The sequence below is a fragment of the Dermacentor silvarum genome, chromosome 4, assembly GCF_013339745.2.
Source record: "Dermacentor silvarum isolate Dsil-2018 chromosome 4, BIME_Dsil_1.4, whole genome shotgun sequence".
Taxonomy (NCBI): domain Eukaryota; kingdom Metazoa; phylum Arthropoda; class Arachnida; order Ixodida; family Ixodidae; genus Dermacentor; species Dermacentor silvarum.
The window spans coordinates 178,077,299-178,101,783 of record NC_051157.2 but is presented as its reverse complement, the minus strand read 5'-3'; positions in this window follow the sequence as shown (position 1 = coordinate 178,101,783).

Sequence of the window (24,485 nt, the reverse complement as noted above, 5' to 3'; positions counted from 1 at the left end):
AGACGGTGACTAGGTGGACAACACGAAGCTTTGATCACCGCTTCAGAGAACATGCAAAAGCGCTTTCGGAGCTGATTAAGCTATGCCCAAACGGCGCAAGCAATGTATATGGTGCTTCTTCTAAAAGCGGGGCTAAATGTGCATTCCAAGCTTTCCGATTATGAATTCAGTCAGCATTAGTGTGTTTAGCTCTTTGTTCTTTATTCGGCAAATATTTTGAAGCAGTGGCTTGTCAGTTTCCGACTCAGTGAAGTTCCTCGGTGCGGCCACTATCTGATTATTTTCTGCTTAATCACTCGCGGGTGTGCTCAGTTCTGAATCCAATAGATTTGTTCTTGCTGCGTACAAGGCTTGAAACGTACATTGTAATACCTTGTAGCAAATATATATTACAGCTAGTAATTTGCTTACTCTTGTGGACCGTCACGAAACATTCAGCTTCGACCATTGGTGCGCCATAGGTGTAGTCCGTCATTTATTGTGTGTATACAGTGCGCATATATTCAACTGTGCATCCATTCGCTTATTCTTGATACGTCGGCGATAGAGTGGGCGTAAGTTTTCCTGCCATTCGGGACAGATGTGTATAGATAACGTGCGCGAAACTTACTATGACAGGAAGCGGTGCTACTCCCTTTGTCATTGTTTAACGAGTGGTACTCATTCTTGCCGACGTTCTGGAGATGAAGCCCTTTCTTTGAAGGTTAGCGATACAAGGCTGGTGGATGAGCAAATTTCTGTATCCTCGAGGAAATCCGTACATCATGAAGTGCCGGTAACACGTTCGGACAGTTGCAGCAGCGGTCCGCGAACTTCGCCACACAGATTCATTGTATTCCTTAACACTTATTTTGCAGCCAACTACTGCACACGTCTTCAATCCACATTATTCAATCTAGCATTATTGGAGCACAGTGTGTTAGCGAAAACTCAATTGCATTTCCGACAGCTGATAGCACAAAAGCAAGGTAGAAGCGGTAATGGTTTCGTGTTCGTGCGCGGTTGCTGAGGAGAGGTATGGCGCGCCGCCGTGAACGCCATCTCGTTTCTGTAAAACAAACTGCTCCGCGAAAAGGGTCAATAGTTCTAAAGTTCATGTGATGTTTTCTTTACTTATTAATTAGACAAAAAATGCGGAAGCATTGATATCAGTTATTTCTGCCACAATTTTTGGGGCATGTGAATATATTCTTTTATGAAAACATACATATTTTAACGGACAGTGCATAGCGTTCAATAATTCGTTTGCAGCATCTATTATACAATGGAATTGGCAATTCAGTTATTATTCATGCATTTGATCCCTCGACAAATTCTATAAGGAGGAGGCCGCGCAGCAACCTGAGCCCCCCCCCCCCCCCCCCCCGAACAAAATTTCTGACTACGCCACTGCCGGTCAGCTGTACCTCCCACCGCTCAAATGACGTGCTAGGCGTATTTAAGTGTTCAGGGTTTCACCCGCACCCCCACTAGATGTGAAAGAGTGTAGGGCGTGTGTCGCCGCACCAGGGGTAGATGTCGCGATACGTTTCTGGTGTATCGGAATACATCGGCACCAGCTCTGTGTCAGCGTGGAAGAAAACGTTGGCGATCGTCTGGTTCGCGCTAAGTCGGCTTTCAACGAGCCAGCTTGTTTAACCGCTTCGTCAAGTGCATACCTGTAGAATACGCTGGTTGCATTTGTTGGAGGTGGTGGATCGTCACCTTGAGCGTCCTGGAACTCCGCAGCCGTACGCTACTATCTGCCTTCGCATTGACCGTGGACGCCGGCCCCTCGCGAGCTGCTCCCACTCCCACATCTGTCGGGTGCTCTAGGGTGCTTCATCAGCGTGATCCTCCAGTTTTCAGTGGCACTAACGGTAACGACCTGGAAGACTGGCTGGCCGAGTATGAACGCGTTAGCGCACACAAGAGCACTGCACGGGCTCGGGCTTACCCGAAAGCCCGGGCCCGTCCCGGCTTGGGTCGGGCCCGTCCCGGGTCGGGCGGGGCCCGGGTCTCGATTATTTCCGGGCCGGGCCCGGGTCTCGCCATAAAACTTATGGCGGGCTCGGGCGGGCAGCACGATGTAACTGAAAAACAAAATCGGCCCGTGCAGTGCTCTAGTGCACACAGCAAGTGGGGTGACTGCGACATGCTGACTCACGTCATCTTTTATCTTACCGACGTGGCCAACCTGGGTTCAAGAACCACGAAGCTGATTTCACCACCTGGTCAGCTTTCAAAGAGACCCTCGTTTCGTTTTGCGGCCGGCCAGCGGTGCGTAAGCTTGGCGCTAACACAGCCTCCGCGGACGATTTCAACCAATTGGTGAGACCTTCACATGCTACATTGAGGATTTCATCCGCCTCTGTAGGCGGGTAAATGCGTCCATGTCGGAACCTGACAGGCTCAAACACATAATGAAAGGCATAGACGATGACGCCTTTCATATTCTCGTGGCCAAAAACCCACAGAGCGTTACTCAAGTTATTGAACTTTGCCAAAGTTTTCACGAGCTGCGTAAACAGCTCATCTCCACACATCGCCCTGGAATGCAAACGGCTGACCTATCGGCTTTGGCTTCCCGCAGCGCTGGTATTGACTACACCTCCTTGCTGCCTTAAAATTCAGCAATACGTACGCGAGGAAGTTGCACGACAGCTCTCTCTTGGGGCATCGGTCACCGAGCCTTTCACCACACTGGACCAGTCGCTTCGTCGGGTTATTCAGACGCAAGTTGCTGAGGCACTCCCGTCCGCATCTTCGCCACCGCATGTTACGGCGCCGCTCACTTATGCTGAGTCCCTTACACGATCTCATGCCCAACCGACGCCTGTCCCATCCAGCCCAGCCACCAGCTTCTATACGCCGCCAAGTCCGGTACGGCCGGTTTACGTGCCGGCCTCGCATCCGAGACCAGCTATAAAACCCTGGCGCACTCCGGACAACCAGCCAGTGCGCTACGCTTGCGCTATTCTGGGACATGTTGCGCGCCTCCGTCGCTGCTGCGGACACTATTGTCGCGATGGCGCTCCCTACGTTAGTCATGTCCCTCAACGAGCTACCCACCGTCTTACATCTGACGCAACAGACTCGCCCCGCCTTCAGTTCACGCCGATCTCCTTCTTCCCCCGCCGCTCCCTTTCCCCCATGATTCGCCGTTCCAACCATGCCCAGGAGGAAAATTAAAAGCCGCAGTTCCTGAGGCAAGAACTGCGCCGTCATCAAAATTTTCAAGGCCTCATCTTTCGCCGCCTAAGCAGATTGTAGTGTTTATAGACGGTGTCGCGACAAACTCTCTTGTCGACACAGGAGCAGCTGTTTGTAGGATTAGTGAAGTTCTGTTCCGCAAACCGAACAAAGTGACCACTCCGCTTTTCGATATTTCGCTACGCACAGCGAGCTCGCAGCACGTCAAGCCTTCGGCCACATGTACCGCTCATGTTTTAATTTAAGATGCGCTCTACATAGTCAATTTGTCGTCCTGTCTCATGCGTCGCATGATGTTATCCTGGGCTGGGACTTTCTTTCCGCGCATCATGCAGTTGTCTTTGTCGACTGCGCTCGTGCACAACTCGCCTTGTCCCCGTTCTGTACCACAACCGCCCATGACCCTCGCCCGTCTACTAAAGTGGTTGTCGCTGCTGACTTCAGCATCCCAGCTTTCTCTGTCGCCTTAGTGTCCGTCACCCGTCACGCTGTGCCAAATTCAACTCCACTTTTTGCACCGTCTGAGGAATGCGCACGTCGCCGGAATCTAGGACTACCGTTTGCAGTCGTCACACTTAATGATGATTCCGGTGGAGTTTAGGCGTGCAATCCGTTCACGCTGCCCTTAAACTCTATTACATGACGAATCTGTTAAGCGTCTCGACGCTTTTGATGCCATCTTTCCGTTTGATGCGCCTTGCAATACGACACCACTGCCTATCGATGCCGTCACTTCTGCCGCCTCACCCGACCACGACGTCTTGTTGCACAGCGTCGATAACGCGCTCCCGCAAGCTCACCGCAATCAGCTCGTTCAACGGCTCGACCGTTTGCGGGCGTCTTTCGACCTCGGCCAACCTTATTTGGGGAGCACGTCAGCGGTTGGCCACCATACTGACACCGGTCACCACGCTCCACTGCATCAGCGTCCCTATACCGAGTGTCACAAGCTGAACGCAACGTCACTAGTGAACAAGTCAATGACATGCTGCAACGTGGCGTGATCCAGCCATTGCACAGTCTTTGGGCTTCTCCGGTCGTACTGGTGCGGAAAAAGGACGGCTCAAGCAGATTTTGCTTGGATTACCGCTGACTGAACAGGATCACACGTAAGGATGTTTATCCTCTACCGCGAATAGACTATGCCCTCAATTGTCTACAAGGTTCCAAATTTTTCTCTTTCCTGGATCTTCGCTCTGGATACTGGTACATTTTGCTGTATCTGTGTAGGTTTGGGAATGTGTTAGCTTGAATAAGTCTGAGAGCTACTGCCTCTTCAGTGCGGAGCTTCTTGTGAGGGGGAAGATAAATCCTGCGGTTGAATCGCTGGATCTCGAGGCAGTCGCAGTAATTGGATGGCAGGGGCACGGAACCGAGAAAAGACGCTGCTTCAAAGTGCAACGGCAGGCTGTCATCGTTCATGCGAAACATACCAATTGTGGCAAATCATCATCATCATCAGCCTATATTTTTGTCCACTGCAGGACAAAGGCCTCTCCCTGCGATCTCCAATTACCCCTGTCTTGCGCTAGCGTATTCCAACTTGCGCCTGCGAATTTCCTAACTTCATCATCCCACCTGGTTTTCTGCCGTCCTCGACTGCGCTTCCATTCTCTTGGTATCCATACTGTAACCCTAATGGTCCACCGGTTATCCAGCCTACGCATTACATGGCTTTCCCAGCTCCATTTCTTCCGTTTAATGTCAACTGGAATATCGTCTATCCCCGTTTGTTCTCTGATCCACACCGCTCTCTTACGGTCTCTTAACGTTATTCTTTAAGATTTTTTCGTTCCATCGCTCTTCGTACGGTCCTTAACTTGTTCTCGAGCTTCTTTGTTAACCTCCAAGTTTCTGCCCCATATGTTAGCACCGGTAGAATGCAATGATTGTACACATTTCTTTTCAACGACAGTGGTAAGCTCCCAGTCAGGATTTGGCAATGCCTGCCGTATGCACTCCAACCCAATTTTATTCTTCTGTAAATTTCTTTCTCATGATCAGTGTCCCCTGTGAGTAATTGACCTAGATAAACGTACTCCTTTACAGACTCTAGAGGGTGACTGGCGATCCTGAATTCTTGTTCCCTTGCCAGGCTATTGAACATTATCTTTGTCTTCTGCATATTCATATTCAACCCAATTTTTACACTTTCTCGATTAAGGTCCTCAATCATTTGTTGTAATTCGTCTCCATTGTTGCTGAATAGAACAATGCCATCTGCAAGCCGAAGGTTGGTGGGATATTCGCCGTCGATCCTCACTCCTAAGCCTTCAGAGTCTAAGAGCTTGAATACTTCTTGTAAGCCTGCAGTGAATAGCAGTGGAGAGATTGTGTCTCCTTGCCTGACCCCTTTCTTGATAGGTAACTTTCTACTTTTATTGTGGAGAACCAAGGTAGCTGTGGAATCCTTGTAGATATTTGCTAAGATATTCACGTATGCCTCCTGTACTCCTTGATTACGCAATGCCTCTATGACTGCTGGTATCTCTACTGAATCAAATACTTTTTCATAATCTATGAAAGCCATATAGAGAGGTTGATTGTACTCCGAAGATTTCTCGAATACCTGATTGATGACATGGATAAGATCCATCGTAGAATATCCCTTCCTGAAGCCAGCCTGTTCTCTTCGTTGGCTGAAGTCAAGTGTTGCCCTGATTCTATTGGAAATTACCTTGGTGAATATTTTATATAATACTGAAAGCAAGCTAACGGGTCTGTAATTCTTCACTTCTTTAACGTCTCCCTTCTTATGGATAAGTATAATGTTGGCGTTCTTCCAGCCCTCTGGTATACTTGAAGTTGTGAGGCATTGCGTATAAAGGGCCACAGGCTTTTCAAGCATATCTCCGCCATCTTTGATTAAATATACTGTTATTCCATCTTCTCCAGCTGCTTTCCCCCTTGTCATGTCTTTCAAGGCCCTTCTAACTTCATCGATAGTTATAGAAGGAGCTTCTGTATCCGGTTCATCACTATTTCCAATGGATGTAGCTTGGCTGTTTTGGGCACTGTACAGGTCAGTATAGAATTCTTCCGCTGCTTTTACTATGTCATCGAAATTGCCGATCATATTGCCTTGCTTATCTTTCAGTGCATACATCTTGCCTTGTCCTATGCCAAGCTTTCTTCTTACTGATTTCATGCTGCGTCCATATTTTACGGCTTCCTCAATCTTTCATACGTTATAATTTCGAATATCCCTTACTTTCTGCTTGTTGATCAGTGTCGACAATTGTGGCAAATAAAGCCCTTTTAAAACTGCGCGAATAAGGATCATCAGTACGAAGCACTAGCCACTTGTAGAAGACACGGGGCAGAGGTTCAAACAACTTAAGTTCAAAGCACAGGTGGTTCTCATGTTCAACAATTAAAATAATTTTAATTCCAGCGATTTACGTACCAAAACCACGATCTGACTGAAGCACACCATAGTGGATTTCTCCGCATTAACCTTGGCCACCTAAATCTAAGTACACGGGCGTTTGTGGATTAGGCAACATAAAAAATGCGGCCGCCACGGCCACATTTTTTAACTCGCAACCTCGAGCTCAGCAGCGCAACGCTGTAGCCGCTGGGAAGGTTATGGCAGGTTATGCAACGTTGCACCTCTGCCTCGATAAACACAACTCCTTCTTCGATTTATATGAGAACTTCAGCCAGCAAATAGAATTGACGAGTTTGGTTATTTTTGTTTAGGCTTTGTTAAATGAAGCATTCCTTTAATGCGAGTAAAAGCTACGTTACCTTTCAGCATTGATCGAAGGATGACTAAATGCTAACTACTGCGAATTCGAGGCATATCGATTTTGAAAACTACAGCTCAGCAACCACGTATTCCAATTTACTTTTTTAATATAAGCGGGAAATCCAAAAACAAGGAAGATTAAGTTATTTAGTGGGTGACCAAAACAAATTGAGAAATAAGAGTTTATAAGTCTGACTGACTTAAGACATGTTTCACGCGTTACCACCAAGAGATATAGACATTACCGAAAAGTTAGAAGAATAACTGTACACTTTACTCAAAATGCATTGCATGATTATGAACAATATTAAAATCATCTACGTACCAAAATAAGTTCTAATCAAAAATAAAATAAATCAAAACACCGAGACAAACCTCTCAACTCGTAATTCCAACTCGAAGGATGGAGATCACTTACTAGTGTCGCCAAGCAAAAATCTATACAAACTCCCTTTTTTTTGCGTGCAGATATTCAAAAACGCCGAAGTTGGCGTTGGAATGCTGGTAAAATCTGAAGTAAAGGAAGCAGTTTTACCCTGGCGATGTCTCGAAAGGCAAACTTATCAACAGAATTTTTTTTTCTTAAACGCGCTGAGCAAGATCCAGTCGAATGAGCAGACGGCAGCATTGCTGCCCATTTGGCTGGAAAACTGGCAGCCTTGTCTGAGAACATGGGAACCAGCAACGTCCCCATGGGCCCAGTACGGACACTCCAGGCTATCGAGACTAGTATAGAGCAAGATCCGGTCGAATGAGCAGACGGCAGCATTGCTGCCCATTTGGCTGGAAAACTGGCAGCCTTGTCTGAGAACATGGGAACCAGCAACGTCCGCATGGGCCCAGTACGGACACTCCAGGCTATCGAGACTAGTATACGGGATATCACATAGTTCTTTACACGGCGTGGAGTTTTCAGGAAGTGCATCTGGAGAGATCAGCGCCGAAGAACATATCCTGGAGAGATGAGTGCAGTACATGGAATTCCTCCGAGTCTGTTCCCACAGCTTGGCCGAGACACAAAGATTGGCGATTGCTCGGACTCCTTGAAAACTGACAGTTTACTCTAATACAGGTAAGACCTTTCTTGTGAAGGCTAAACTAAGGTTCAAGTGGCGCTGATTAGATTCATGAAATGCAGACGTAATGCTGTGTTGCGCGGATTGGTAACCGTGTGGTATAAAAAAGGAACGTTCGTCGCGCCCACTTCGCAACACAAACATTCGTCGCTATTGTCGTGTAGCACTTTTCTTTGACTTCGAGTCCTGTCTGCCCTGCTCAGGTTCATTCTGGTTGTTGTGAGCTCCGTCGCTCAACTGTTGCGGAGCACCACTCGCGTTCGAGAGTGAGGTCACCGATTCGAAACGTGGGGGAGAACTCCTGTCCGAGCCCTCCCGCCGAGTCTGTTCGTCAGAAGAACTGACCGTCTCCTTGGCGCTTTTGAGGGGCGCGGCGCTGGCGTAGCCCGAATACATGGAGAGGAAGTCGGAGTAGCCTGGCGCGTACGTGGTTGCTCGTTCGTGGCAGGGGATGGACAGGAGCGGAACGTAAGGCGTCGGGTAGTGCACTGCCCGCGCGCTGTGCTCCAAAGAACTGCCCTCGCACGACTGCCGTGCCGCATGCCACGATTCCGACGACGAGACACTCTGCGGCGAGCAGCTAGGGCTACCACGATCCGACTGGGAACCGCTGCAGGTGGGCGTGAACGGCGCTGTAGGGAAGACGCCGAAATCGCTGTGGGTCGCGAAGAAATCCGCGGCGTTCTCCGTCGCATTTGCCGAGGGTGAACATTCGTTGCTCACTTCCGGGGAGAAAGGCTGCGATGGCACTAAGCCGAAATAAACGGGAACCGGATACTCCGAAGGACCGCCGTCGATGAGTCTGGACGACGGCATTGCGGCATCGCGAGCAACCGATTGAGCTGGTTGAACTTTGGTGTCCTTCCAGCTGCTACCGTGACCATCCTGGTTCTGGTAGTGTGGCGCGGATAAAGCGTCATAGAATGAAAGCTCCGACGTCAGCGGCTTTGTCTGTATAACCGTAACTTCCGCGTATTCCGGAACGGCTTTGACGGGCGAGCTGGGCTTGGGCTGCTGGGGGCTCGTCGGTGAGCCCGCGATGGCGCTCGTGGTTTTCGGTACGTACCCGGTGACGACAGTGCGAACAGCGGGCGTCGCTTCCATTAGGGAAGGCACCTGCAGGAGTCGCAGAGATAGTTGAGACATTATGATTTCGTGCTTTCGAGGCGGGCTCGCGGGAACGTTAGAAATTCAAATTAGACAAAAGGCTTTGCCGGAAACGGACACTTAAATTAATGAGTAGTGGACGGTCAAGGAAATCCTCAGGCTGAACCGAACGCTTAGGCAAGGACACTTGTTTTCGTCGGGGCAAGAACTGATTTTATTGACTGGGTTTCTTCAACTAGCTCACTCTGGTTTAAACGGCGATGAGAGTAAGCGGGTACGAAAGAGGTACAGTTATAACCAGGGAACTCGAATATTGATAATATTGAATGTTAGCAATGTCACTGAGAGGGGCTGAGGCGTGCGTGCGTGCTTGACGCATCAAAATACTGCAATTTGACATTTTGTCCAGTTAGAAAAAGAAGAAATTCCAGCAACTTAAAATACAATTCACGCACAGTCCAAACAGACACACTGCTCGGCACATCAGCTGGATTCACATGTCACGCATGCACTGCAGTCCCAACACACTTGTCGGTCATGTGGCACCAGTGCTGCCAACTTACGGAAATTCCCATAGATCTAGGGATTTCTGGGATTGCTTATACGAACATAAGAATATCTGTTTAAATCTAGACAAACTTCGCACTAAGACGTCTAAACGGTGAAACTGCTGATATGACGTTGTGTTTTGATTTTATCTACTTTCAAATTATACGTATGGGGCTCTTGCGTTGCCCAGGGGGCGCTGCAAAAATGGTGATAAAAAGCGCCCTCAATCCGAAACTGGGTAGTACCAAGCTCGGTCGTCTGCTTCGGCAAGCACGTTTACAATATGGACCCGCCACTTTCGGTTGTGTTGTACCACGGCTTGCAGGGAATATCGGGCGCCTAAGATTTTTCCATGGGTGGCATGCTGCGTAAAGGCAAGAAATTATGCAACCCGAATACGTGTACGCCGTTCAAGCAATAAGCGGCGAAGTTTTCGCGCGGTGTCAATCTCAAGTGAAGCGAGTCACGCTCCTGCGAAGTTGAACTTCAGGTAAGGTTTGCACGCTGCTAGATTCAGGCGCACAAACGCGAGGAAATGCTTTCTATAAATGAATTCACAGCAGCGATAAGCAGACATGTGTACGGAACTGCTCGAGCGCACGACGGTACGCGCCGCGACGGCAGCGGTCTTTCAGCATGCCGCGGTGTACGAACTGCTCGAGCGCACGATCGTACGCGCCACGACGGCAGCGGTCTTTCGACATGCCGCGAAACGGCAGGTCTCCTGCAATCTTTGTTGACCGCTTGCCGCTAGACAAGTAGTTATGCCTGCGCAGTAGTGGCCATCTGTCTAGCAATTGATAAATAACTGATGCAATGCATATAAGCTCGCACTAACGTACGTATGTGCGGATCGTGCTGCAGCGCGCGCTCGTGCACTGCTCGCTTGATGTAGCTTTTAATGACAGCGCTCGAACATCGATGTGCTGTAATCAATACTACCTTGCTGTGTTGCCTCAACGTGCTGGCTTGAGGTCAAGGATGAGCACATTCAACTCTCTAACCTGTGCTGCTCGTAGTGGGGTAGTGAATTGTCACCGAATCAGCCCGACCATTTGTGGTCATTTGCACACACTTGGTCACTTAACCACTTCGCACCGGTCGAATTGTTAATTGTCGCTGTGGCCGGGTCTCGGATCGTGAATCACCAGCCATGCCTGCTGCTATGTCGGTCTGCCATTTCGCTTACCCAGCGCGACGAACTGCAGATATCCAGCGCGCCCGACGCTCCGCAGCGTACGTGAGGCCTTGAAGGAAAACGGTAGAATCTGATGTTGGGATTCAGGCCGTCTTGTTTATGGCAGCCCATGACGCAGCAATAACGACGGTGACGCTTTTTCGAGGCTGAGCTAGGTCTCTCCGGATCGGCGTCGCCGATGTCTTCTGCTTCCAGCATTACGTCCCACGGCACACGGAGAGTCCGTTTTTGTAAAACTATAGGCTGCGGCCAGCTCGCAGCCTGGTCACCATGGTCTGTGAGAAGTGACGAGCCTTATCGCACTCGAAACAGGGCAGAAAAAAGTGCGAATCGACGCAAAAGGCGGGCTAGAAACGTGCTTCGCCACAGCCAGGGCTCAATACTATCCAAGCTGGTACTACCCAGATGACGTTTTTCGCCGCCACCAGGCGCCGCTACTATACCTCAAACTCCAGTGCAAGACGCCCATTAGCATTAGTACGCGCACTAAGACTTTTGGTCGCACAGCAGCGCAGTGAACGCACTCTGCCCATTAAACGAGCGTGTGTGGATGCCTCGGGCCCTTCAGGCTATTTCACATGATGCAGTTTCATCGCACCGGCAGTGCAATTTCGGTCGCATGCCACGGAAATCGCCGTCGCAGTCGTATATCTGAACCATATGAATGTGTTGTATCGCGTTGTCTGTGCTGTTGCGCAACGCATAAACATAAGCAGTGAGTGAGTTCATAAGGTTGATAAGGAGTGATGAGAGGTTATATGGGTCTGATCGCGGTTCATATTGGTTCTAAGAGGATGGATAAGGTGCTAAAGAGCGATAAGGGCTTAGAATTTTCGGATCAATTCTGATAAGTTTGATAAGGACCAATATGGAAAAATGAGGCTTGGAACAAGACAGATAAGGCTAGATAAGGGTCGGATTGATTCCGATAAGATTGATAACGACCGATAAGGGTTCATAACAGTTAGATCGAGTCAGATAGGGTTGATACCGATAAAGGCTGATACGGGTCGATAAGGGTTACATCGAGTCCAATAAGGTTGGTAAAGAATGGTAGGGGTTGATAAGGGTTTGTACTGGTTGGATCAGGAGACAAAACAGATTAGAAGGCCAATGAAGCATGCATATAATGAACAGTCTACTGCTTCGTCAATCGCGGTGAACAAGATGCGTCGCGTCGTATGCGTGGTGATGAGCAAGTGGCACAAGGCTTACGCATGCCTAGATAATCCCAGTAGAGTTTCTGCACAATGTTTTTCCACGCACTGCTAATAGTAAATACTACGAGGTGTCCCTCACGAGAAGAGATGGCCTATCGATGTCGTCCCAATTTCTGGTTTTCTGCGTAGAAGCTGCTTGAGAAATACGAAAACGCCACAGTTTTATCGCGGTATGCTTTTACGGATGGTGCTATTTAACGAATATGCAACAACGGCCAAGAATAGAAATGCTGTATCGAAGGGGTTATGATATGACAGCATAGTATCCGACTATTGAACGTCGCACTTTATGCAGAACCATTTAGTTAGAGTCTGTTCGTGTCAGCTTTCACGCGTATTTTCCCCAGTAAATTCTGATGTGAAAATTCTCTCACTTCCTCTGCGAGACACGATTGCTTATGAAGCTCACAAAGTGGACGTGCAAACAATATATCGTAATGAAATTCCTACAGTAGCATATGTAACGCTTTTACTTGGAATAAACAGCATCGTCAATTTGTTTTCAATGCGGTAATGCACTATAAGCATCATTTAAACAGTCTTATCTCTATTTTTCTGATGTATAATTTTTTTCCTGCACGAATGCCAATAAACACGCAACATGTTTCAGGCTTTGCGTCCTGACTGCACCTTTATTACCAACGTTTTAAAATGTAATTGCACATTGCACTTAATTCAGTGCAATGAATGTTTGTTTATGTTGGTAATTAAATAATCACAGTATTTTAAGAAAATACTTCGCTGTAAACACGCCTGTCTTTAGTTTCTTCTCTCTCTCTCTACCTTCTGTATAACACAGGCAACAACAATATGGAAAGCAGGCCAATACCTTGTTTTTATGAATACTAGATAACACATTAAACGAAAGCAAATGACAATCGTGCAGTGCAGTCAGCCAGTTGCATCCCTTCCTGCGAATGATAGCATCATTTCAAGGGCGGACGATTCTTGCGCGTCCACAGCTAATAAAAGGTGCTGACGTATGACAAGGCATAAGCCATGCCCAACAAGAGAGAAGCAAAGTGGCTCATGAATTTGCAATTACATGTATTAGTGCATAAACCAAGGTAACTATTTCGTACCATTACTGCCTTTATATTAAAGTATCATGAAACTTGCAAGGTATACAAAGACAGCATTACATTTATGTATTTGAATCATACTTTTGCGAGATTGGGAGTGCAGCTGCTTACTGATTCATTCCATGGTGTGATTTAATGGAATGTGTGCGCAGGTTCCCCGAAATTCTACTCAGCCTAGCTCACACGGACACAGACTCGGCCAAAATTCTACTCAGCCGATCTTGCTCCGACTCACATCCACCAAAATTATACTCAGCCAGGCTCACAACAAACTCAGCCTCACGGGTCGGTCCGAGCTTTAGTGAGCTCACTCTTGAGTGAGTAAACCGAACTATGTATGCATTACATGACATTAAAGTTGTGACCTGCGCGGTGCGTAAGCAAACATTGCATTCGAGTCTGTGTTACATCAGATAAAAATAAGCACAATTGTACAAATCGCACTTAAGTTTGAATGAAATTATTTGACCGTTGGATGAAAGCTTTGCCTCTTGGGGGTTCCAACACGTACATTACATCTGCTTCATATTTTTTGCCGATACTGCTGGCTATCTTGGCCATTATTGGTTGGTCACATTTTGTACATTTCTACACAAAGTTGAATAAATGACTCTGGTGCAATATATAAAATCACGCTTACATCACTGCAAGTACAACAATTAGAACATGATACAAACACATGCGCATCATACTATGCACAGGAATCCGAAATACATGTACTGACGGAATCGCCCTTCGGCCGAATTGGCCTCCAGCTTTCTAAAACAAAAAAAAAAAACAAAAAAACAGCACAACTCGACACTGTAATGAGACCACGCCCGGTCATGCTGCTTGTCGGGCCTATGGGCTACAGGAGAAACATACATGAACGTAGCAGTTACCGCTAGGTAGCAGCTACAGACGTGGGCGCAATCCTCAGCCGGCCACTCAACCACTCTAGACAAATGTGTTCAGTGGGTACCTGTATTCAGGCACACTTTTATTGTCTGTCTCTTAAAGCTTTAATGTGGTTTCATCAAAAATTTCACAATGCTTGGATTCTGAAACTTGCAAAGGTAAACAGTTTAATTACATTGCTGTTCATGAAGAAATCGCATATAAATGCTTAGAAATATTATCAGTGGTTAACACTTTCTTTCAGAACAATATGTTGTACGATACTGCCATTGAAGGAACTTCTCAGCGTCAAAAATAGAGGAATCATTCTCCCCTGTTTTGAGCATTCGTTAAATTCAGGCATTTCATGCAGGCATAAAATTTTGCTAAAACAATCCCTTTGGGAATACTACATTACATTGTACCTCGAGGCTTTTCTTGCACTTTCTTATTTTGGTCAATTAATGTAGTTTGAAGCGGCTCCTATTAGCATGCTCTAACATTGATATAATACCGCCTAAGTACATGACTATAGTAGGATACAACTTAAAAAGAAACAGCAGTTGGCAACAAAGGCACACGGACGGCACGGGGTTGTGGTACTCCGTCAGCCAATCACAGAAGCAAACAGAATCGTCGTCATGCGACCTTTTAAAAATGGCGTCGTACTTGATACTACTGTACTTGTCGTACTTGTACGTTCCACTATAATAGACGAGTGAAAAGGTATAAAAATAGGCGCTTATAATTTTCTTTTTGCGGTTACCGCCTTATTTAGGTAACAAGGAATGCTTAATGTACGAACTATTCGCAGCTTTGCGGAGGAACAGTGGCTGGCGGTTATGAGGGCGTGGGCGGGACTTCACTGCAGACTTAAGTTGTATCTGTCTATAGCTTAGGAGCTTAGGATGCTTTCTTTAACTTCCTGTGAAGGAAGCATAAGATATCCTCCAGTTGCACAGGTTTTTGGTAATGTTACCCAGGTACAGGGGCTTCTCAGCTCCCACTCCAAGATGACGTGCTGAAGCAGGTAGAAGTACACGCATACTAACAAGATTGACCGATAGTTCCTATAGCTTTCTACATTACGACCCCCCTCCCCTTGCCACTATGAGTACAAACATTATAGCACTATATTTTGTTATTAAACAAACAAATATACCCCGAACAACGTATTTCATGTTGGTCGTGGGCCTACGCTGCCGCATCACGTACTGCAGCATATTGATTTAAGCTTCTTGGTACAGATTCCCAATATACTAACAGCACAAGACATAGGATGAGAAACTAGACGACCCCTGCTAAAATGCTATGATGTCACATACGCAAGTGACTGCAGCTCCTAAAATGTCTGTAGTGTCGTCTTTGACGCCTTTCAAAATACTCAGAGATGACTTCTATACATAATTACAGCACACGCACAACGGTGGACGAACCAGGCCAGCGCTTGATTGAAGTCGGCAACACGAATTCCATTCCACGTTCAGTTATCCCAAACAGATCATTTGCGGCTCTCTTCAGGGGCATACGCGGGCTTTCGGGTTGGTGCTTGCTGCTGCGTTTGGTGCAGGAATAGAGCTAGGAGCAGAAACCGCTTATGCCCAATCAAAAGTGGTATAAACACATAATTTCTTAAGAAGCTGACGCCAACCACGGTTTGTGCGAGGGTCTCGCTGCGCTGACATGACGACTTCGCTGCAGCCGAATACTGAATATGCGATAAGGGTAGCTCTATGGGCAGTCGGTAGATTATACTTCTAATTTATTGTAGCGCAAGCAGAACTACACGGACATAGAAGGCACATGAGGCCACACACAGCGCTGTACGACCAACTGCGAACAGCTGTGAGCCTCCGCCATGTCTCCTCGCCCTCAACTTCCGGAACCATTGAGGCGTGCTCCAAAACAAATTTAAACTTTGAAATGTTTTTAAATTACAAAACACGCCTATTAGTACCTCCGATTAGAGAGAGGTCAATAATATCAGAACACATAGGCTCTTTCCATTACATTCGAAAAATTATGCGGCGTGTGCCACAAAATCTGGCAGCAATCAACCCTGGGCACCTCACCAGGCGCATCGTTGAAATCGCAGTCGTGTGAAATGAGCCCTCTAAAATGCGCATTGCGACGCTTGCGACTGCTCCGATTTTTTTTTTCGCTCCAGTCGAAGCAAGTGAAACAGCTTGTAAATGCGTAAGTATTTCTGTACATATCCAACGATGGGATCCTTATTCATCGCGTAAGACGATCACTTTCAAGATAGGGCCCGCGGCAGCGAGTGAATTGAATTTCGTGCTGCCTCTCTGCATCTCTCAGCGCAGACGAAGCTATCAGCACTCGCTCACTCTGTCTCCATCGCAGATCGCTTTCAAGATAGGGTCCGCGCGGCCGCAACAAATGGAGCCGCCGCCGGAGTACGGTTGATCACGGTTGATAATAGTTACACGCGGCTAAGTAAGGCGTTAAAGAGCAATAACGGCTTATAATGATCGGAACATCATCAAGCGCACCTGGCGACGCCACCTGCAGTAGTTCGCTTGCGTCAATTCGCTTTGCGCCGCCATCTGCCGCCGTTCATGTCGCCGCAGCGCTGTTATTTATACTTGTCGGGTCAAGTTTAATAACATTGATAACGGCACCGGGCTACGTGTAGATGAGCAAGTGGCAAAATGCTTACGCAAACTTAGACACCTCCCGGAGGAGCTTCTGCGTGAATTTGTTGCTCGGGCACTGCTACTGCTACTTTGCGTTCGTTCCTCGAGTTAAGCTGTCGATGCCTGTGTACTCTCAATAAAATATTTATCTGTAACTTAAGAAACAAACGTATGCAGGAGCACCAATCAAAGCAGCACGGGCAAACCTTGACGTAAGTGGACACGTATACCTAACGGAAGCACGACAGTGCGATCTTGGTGCTAAATTTTGCTCACTGCGCACTCACATATGAAAATCTACTGGGAACCGCATATGGATAGGACAACCATGGACATAGTCTGAGTGGTGATGTGCTCGGGCAAGTTTTGCTTCGGTGGAAAGATAAACAAAATCAGCCGCGTGCTTTTGTGCTTCTCTGTCAATGATGCGTACTCGTGTAAGTGGGGTGATGCTACGTCAGTTCTCGGCAATAAATAATTATTCGGATCTTTTACATCGGTGTCGTGAAGTGGCGTACGGTTTTGACTCTTACATTATATCAGGAACGTCCGGATCGAAACGTCCTTACATTTCTAATAATATCCGTGTAATCTAGGCACTTGGTCAGTGTAACCAATTTTTTTTTGGCTGACGTAAGTACACGCAGCTGACCGACAGGTGCAGTTTACAGCCCTTCGCATCATCTACATACCGAGCGTGCAATAATACTTGGTCCGTGACTGCCGTGTTCGACGGCTGCATATCGAGTGCGGACACAGGCGAGTGTTACCTTGGACAAACCGCACGCATACCTTGAAACTCACCCTGCCAAACGAATGCTTCGAGGCTGGAGTTTCGTCGTATGACTGCGGATCTACCGACGGCGTCCTCCGATGCACCACGTACTCCAGCTGGCCGCTGCGAGTCCTTCCCTGACGCGTTAACTCCTCGTCCGTCTCTCGGTCGACGACCAGAAGGTCCACCTTGCTCGGCTGCTGCTTGATGCGATTCACCACCTCCCGGTAGCTCTCTTGTTGAACGGGTGCACCGTTAACCTGCAAGAATAGTTCATAAATGTTTCCTGCCACTATGCCTCAGCCAGCGCTGGCTTATTGGAAATTGAGAGGCATTCTTTAATGGGTGCTGGAGATGCTTGCCTGCAGCTATACGCCAAGCATCACATATATCCAATGCATTAAATGACACACTCATGCAGAATGCGCACGCGCACAACACGCACAAGTAAAAACCAAAGAGAGAATCTTTTGTGGATTTGCCTTTGTACTCAGGACATTAAACACAAGAGTCTCAGAGAGCCCAAACTAAAGCCGAATGTTCAAGATTACTTTACCCGTTGGATAACGGAAGACCAATTCCTAATTCATTGCTGCAGTACCTTCAACCAGCAGGGCAGCAAGTATTTATTTGATGCCCTTGTGCTAATTTTTAGTACATATGCCTAGCGATAAATGTCTCAAAAGAGAGAAAAAAGAAAGACGAACACGCAAGCAAACCAACAGAAGCATGCACGGTAGCGAACATCTAGAGGTTCAGGCCGGTGTCCCGGAGGAACATTATAGTTTCCTTCGTAGCGCGCAAAACACTAGCAGAGCTGCTCCAATGCCCAATTATATGTTACAGCTCGAAGGTGCAGCCACGCAAACATAAAGCAGGTTTGTGGACTGCTCCTGCGGCAGCAAATCGCGTGCACAGGCATAAAACAGGAATAATGTCATCGCGCAGATTGCACCTACTACACAGTGTCGATCAAATCAATTGCAGTTTGTGTAAAAAGGTGTTTGTCTAGCCGTCGTTTAAACAAACACGGTGTAGACTAGTGCATAGGCAGTGATCCTTATGAAAATGACAATCCAGTGGTGCAACTTTGATGGACGAACAAAGCACACGTTTTTTTACCAAGCCTCAAGAAACGGCCACATATTTACAAAAGTATTTCCTTACGCACAACTTTATACCATATTCCCTGGTCGACAGAATACGTTCTAAAAGGTGGCTAGTTGCCGTTTGAGTGCTGGTATACGGCAGATGCAAAAAGCAAATACTGCGCGTGAAGTGACCAGGAGATGCGCAATGTGTGGAAAGCGTGTGAAAATTCAAAGAGCAAAACCCGGCGATAGCTGTGACGCACCCGGAGATGGAGGGACACCCACTACCTCACCGCCGCTCCTTGAGAGAGAATCTCAAAAACAAAAACAACACAAAATACGACTAATTAGCTCTGAAATAACTGTAAAGCCATGCTGCCTTGGCTAGCCTAAGCCTTACGAAAGCAATCATTAATACGAGATCTCTTTTATTTTAAATGTTTAGTATTACTGGGAGGCTCCCATAGAATGAAACGAAAACAGAAAATCAAGAAGCGAAAGTAAAGCAGGGAGTGGCCGTTCAGTACAATCAGCTATGGATCTGTTTCAGTAGTCAAAATTGTGCTGTGGCAAATAATTATTTGCCAGTTTTAGCGGATGCTAGAGTTTTTCTAACAGATTTTTTATCTGGATGCACTTAACAAACAGGCGTTCCTGTGCTCTGTTTTTACTACAATGCGGCCGTCACGTTCAATAATACAACCGCCAAGTCGTGCAGGGCAGCAGAACCCTATTAGTGCATGTCCAGCGCGCCGAACGACTGGTGTTATTAGCTGAGATGGTCTGGCAGAGATGAATTAGTAAAGCCGGAAAATGTGTAAAAGTAAAATACTAGGAAACTGCAGTTAATAGCTCGGGATTCTGCCTAAAGTCTTCATACCCGTTGCATAGTTGTTGTCGGCAGTCAATTGATGGCAACGCTATCGACTCTGCAGGTGCTGGTAACCGAGTGAAAAAAGGAATTGTTACCTATTTTTCGAAATGTTACCTATTTCCGAAGTCGAGGGTATCAACCACACAATATATGCAGACGACGTCACCATTTGGTGTACCGGAGGCAGTGATTGACGGGTAGAGGCTGCGTAGCAGGAAGCCATCGAGATAACGAAGGAATATCTTAAGCCGACCGGCCTTCGGTGTTCCCCTCGGAAATCAGAACTGCTCATTTACAGGCCCAGGCGAAGGGGGCCCAAACCGAAGGGTTGGAAGCCTGTAGAGAACGTCGACGTCACTCTACGGACAAGTGAGGACGGTGTCATCACCAGGGTGGACTCCCTCCGGGTCCTAGGTATGACGATCGAATGAAACGGCTCCAATAACCTGACGGTGTCTAAACTAGCCAAGAAAACGGATAATGCCATCAGACTCATACGGAGAGTTGCCAACCGGCAGCAGGGTCTTGGAGAGGACAATCTTGTGAGACTGGTGCACGCCTTTGTAATGTGTCATTTTACCTACGTGGCGGCCATGCACAATTGGCAAAGGTCGGAGAGGGACAAGCTCAACACGTTGATCAGGAAGACTATCAAGAGGGCCCTCGGCCTCCCCATGTACACAAGCTCGGAGAAACTGATGTGTCTCGGCATGCACAACATGCTAGAAGAGATCGCGGAAGCGCAGGAGAGGGCGCAGTACGCCAGGCTGTCCACCACCCAAGCGGGTAGGAGCATCCTGCGGGAGCTGGGGGTTCCTCCGGCGGAAATCGAGTCCCGCTTCTGCGGTATCCCTCGAGAACAGCGGGAACGCATTGTCGTGGCTCCAATTCCACGCAACGTTCATCCCGAACACAACGTGGGTCGGAGACGAGCTAGGGCCAAGGCTCTCCTGGGCAAAGCTCGGGAAGAGGCTCCGGATTGCTGTTTTGTTGATGCTGCCCGGTACCCCGACGGGACGGCGTTCGTAGCAGTGGGCATCGATCACGATGGGAAAATCACTTAACTGTGCGACTGTTCGAACGAAGTCGGCCGAGGTGGCGGAGCAGGTGGCCATAGCCAATACCCTGCTGGCCGACAAAAGGACCACGATCTACAGCGACTCGCGGACGGCTGTGCGAGCTTTCGCCAAGGGCACCGTTTCGAAGCAGGTCGTGCGCATTCTACGGGACAAGGACATCAAGTCACACACGATCATCTGGTTCCCTGCACACATGGGGCAGATCAAGGGCGCCCCGCCCAACCTCAACGAGTCGGCCCACAGAGCTGCGCGAGGAGTCGTTGACCGCGTAGCTACCGGGTGGCGCGACGCTGAGGTTATGGACAATCGGGACCCTCCCTCCTCATATAACGAACTTACCAAACATTTTTACATGGGACGGAGACGATATCCTCCGCCACATAATAAACTAAACAGACCACAGGCGTTGACACTCAGATTACTCCAGTTCGGGGCATACCCTAACCCCGCACTGTTACACAGAATATACCCAGACATACAATCGACCAATGCTTGCGAGCTATGCTCAGACCTAGCTGACTTGGCACATATGCTCTGGCGGTGCCCCGCGTTACACGACGGCGACGATGTCACGTCGACCAAATAGGAGGCTGCCCTAAGCAGCCCTGATCTTGAAGCACAGCTATGGGCTGTACGGGCCCGCGACGCAGCAGAGAGGCTCGGCCTTTCTGTGCCGGCGTGGGAGCGGCCCGCTACGTGCTGACGCGCGTTCCGAGGGACAATAATCAAGTTTTACCATACCATACCATACCTATTTTTCGCGACTGTGCAATTGTTACTTATGTTTCGCGACTGTATTGGCGCATAGAGTTTCATGCTGACATCACTGCACAGAAATCTGCGGATTCAGCATCATTTCCGCATTTGTGGCAACCACGGGCATTTGATTAATTTTCCTACCAATTCGGAACAGCTCCATCGTGACAACACTACAGATCCTTTAATGTATTTTGAAACAAAATCGTATTGTTTGGTTGCCTCCCAAAGTTAAACTAAATAAGTTGAGCGTTGTCTTCACAACTAGACCACTTCATTATGTTATTTTCAAGCGTGACAATGATTAGCAGCCTTAGCATGTGTATCTTAATATCTACAATAACCGAAGGGCAATAAAATGCTAATGTTCAAATAAATCCTCTGTAAATTCTGTGTAAAATTATGGAAACTATTGAATGGCTGCTAAATATAATAAAAAAATTACAGTGGCCTGTCCCGCCACAGCCATTTGTAAATATCTATTGTTAGACCAGTAATTAGCCTTGCCAAGAAATGTGAATATTATAGTCCCAGTATATTTCCTTTACTAGTTCTGTAAAACCTTCATTCACATCTGCCTCTAAGAGATGATGCAAGAATAATCTATAGATCTCTGCATATCTGATTTATCGTAGAGCTATTATAACCCGTTTCCCGAGTTCTTCCTCAAAGGTAGCTTTGCTCTGCGCATCTCAATTTTCTTTTAAAGAGGCCCAAAACATACCATCTTGCCTATGCCTGAGGCAATCCCGCGCCTTTGCCTTCCCCGCTCTTGTTAAAATAATTTAAGCGACTCTTGCTTATCTCGACTGTTGACCAGTTAACGCTCCCATCAGCCTTGAGCCCCATCATTTCTGGAAGGTGGAGTCCTGGCTGAGTGAATATTGTGGCACTCTACTAAAATATGCAAAGCCATCTCTTGGTATTTTATTTAGTAGACACATACCTCACCCTGTCGTTTATTTTTCCTTTGGGCGCCATCTCGTACATCAAACAGCAAGCGACTACCCTTTGTCTTACCGTAGTAACTTTTTCCTGATTTTTTGCTTCCGATCTTTGTAAAATTCCATGGACTGTTTATTTCGCTGTTTTGCACCCACTTTACCGTCCCTGTTTCTGCCACCTTTTTTATGGCTACAGATTCTCTACCTGTACTTCCAATTACCTTGTACTTGGTTGCAAACTTTCTTGGCCTTCTCTTCCATTCATGCACCCACTTTTAAGGTGTATAGATTTGAGCAGTCTAATTTATCTGTTTCTTATTCCTCGTATTCCCGAGTGTTGCGCCTAAGTAATTTTACTAAGCGCTTGTCTAGCTTTGAAACATTCCTAACTCATATCACCAAGGGCCAGTTTAACGCAAAATTATTGCAATTCGTCTTCAGCCTGTCATTAGCCTTCAGTGAGAGAACAGAACGGCTCAGCCCCAGACAATATGGGCGAGCGTTCCACTAGAAACACAAACATGTAACCAATAATTGAGAAACCCTTCAATACAGCGTCGGGATTAACCCCCTGCTGAACACCGCAGCCGCATGTTTCAGCTTCGCTGGTTAACCATTTGTACGGAGTGCTTGGGCGGCGTTTTTTTTTTAGCCTGCCATTAGCGTTCCATGAGAGAACAGAATGGCTCAGCCCCAGACAACACGGGCGAGCGCAGCGCCCATATGGGCCGAGCCCGCGTCATTTTGAGCTATGACAGAGATCTAATGCCGGATTTGGAATAAAAGCAGGTTGGACTAGTTTTACCTTATGCCGGCCCTGCTGATTCCAAGAAAGCACGGGATGCCACGTAATGCGTTGTGTGAAAACTACAAAGCATACCAGGCAGTGTGCACCCGCAAAGTGGTAGAATTCGGCAACGAATACTGTCGCGTTATTAGGCTGTTTATGTGCAAGAAGCACTGCTGATGATCAAGATCGAACAAATTGATGCGGAACGTAACGCATCGAAGTTGCACACGCGTTTCGCTGTCATCCCCGTGCGTACCTCGATAATCCTGTCCCTCTTGCGCAAACCGCCAAGGTGCGCCGGGCTGCCGAAGTCGACGTGGGCCACGAAGTGTCCCTGTCGCTTCCTGTCCTCGTTCAGCGCGAATCCGAAGCCGTCAAAGTGTGGCCACTTCACAAGGTGGCACAGGCGCAACCCTTCCGTAGGTTCCTGCACGGCCGTAGACACCCCAGGAAACGTGCATGTAGCGTATAACCTTTTTCCGTTACGAATGATAACTAAAGGTAACAAGCCTAGGGGACGCCTGTTTAGGGTGGCACATTTAAGAATACCCTTGAGTACCCTTATAATGTTTCCATCGATACAGTCTAGCTCCATACTCGCAACTCGATTACGCGGCTGTAACTGCTATCCTCCCATTAGGGAGCTTTAGTATAGCGCAAAACAGCAAACGCAGGTATTTAGCGTTAGCGTTGCGTGCTGAAAACTGCGCATGCGCAGAACTTAAACGTAACCAGAACTCTTACGTACGTACGCTATTTCCGGAATATAGCGTTCAACGCTAACGCGCGCAAGGGATACCGTACGTAGGGCAAGATGGCGGCGCCTGTTGAAGCGAGAGCAGTGCCACTTCGGATCTATCGAGTCGTCGGCCTGCACCTTTCGGCTCATTCGTTCCCCACTAATGCTCGTGTTTGCTTCAGATCTGTGTGATGATGCTTCAACAACGGCGTACAGGTGACAAATGGGCGTTGCTTTCGATATACGTTCTCGATTAGCGGCGGAGTAGGCTTAACGAGAGGGTTTTCTCATGTTTGCTGTATCCGCCTCGAGATGGCGCCCAAGTGTATTTGCGCTAGCGTTAGCGTTTTGCTCCGTTACGCTATTCTAAAACACTACCTTCTACAGCGCAGTGCAGCCTTTCTTCGCGTTAACATTGCGTCGCACGCTAACGCTAACGTAAGCGTTTTCCACTATACTAAAACTCCCTATTTAATTGCATGTCAGGATCCCTCGTGGTCTTTAGTAGAGCACGCTTACTCTTGTATCCAGTCAGAATGACGTATGGTTATACGAAGGTACGCCAACTTTCAAAAATTCGTTTGAATACGACACAAACATGTAATTATGCCAGCACTCTGTTAGTTATTTCAGCGCAGCCACCATCGTATCTTCACATTCCTGAAAGCTCGCGTTGACCACAGACCATAATCAAAACACACCATTTCAGAATGCCGGGATCATAACCCA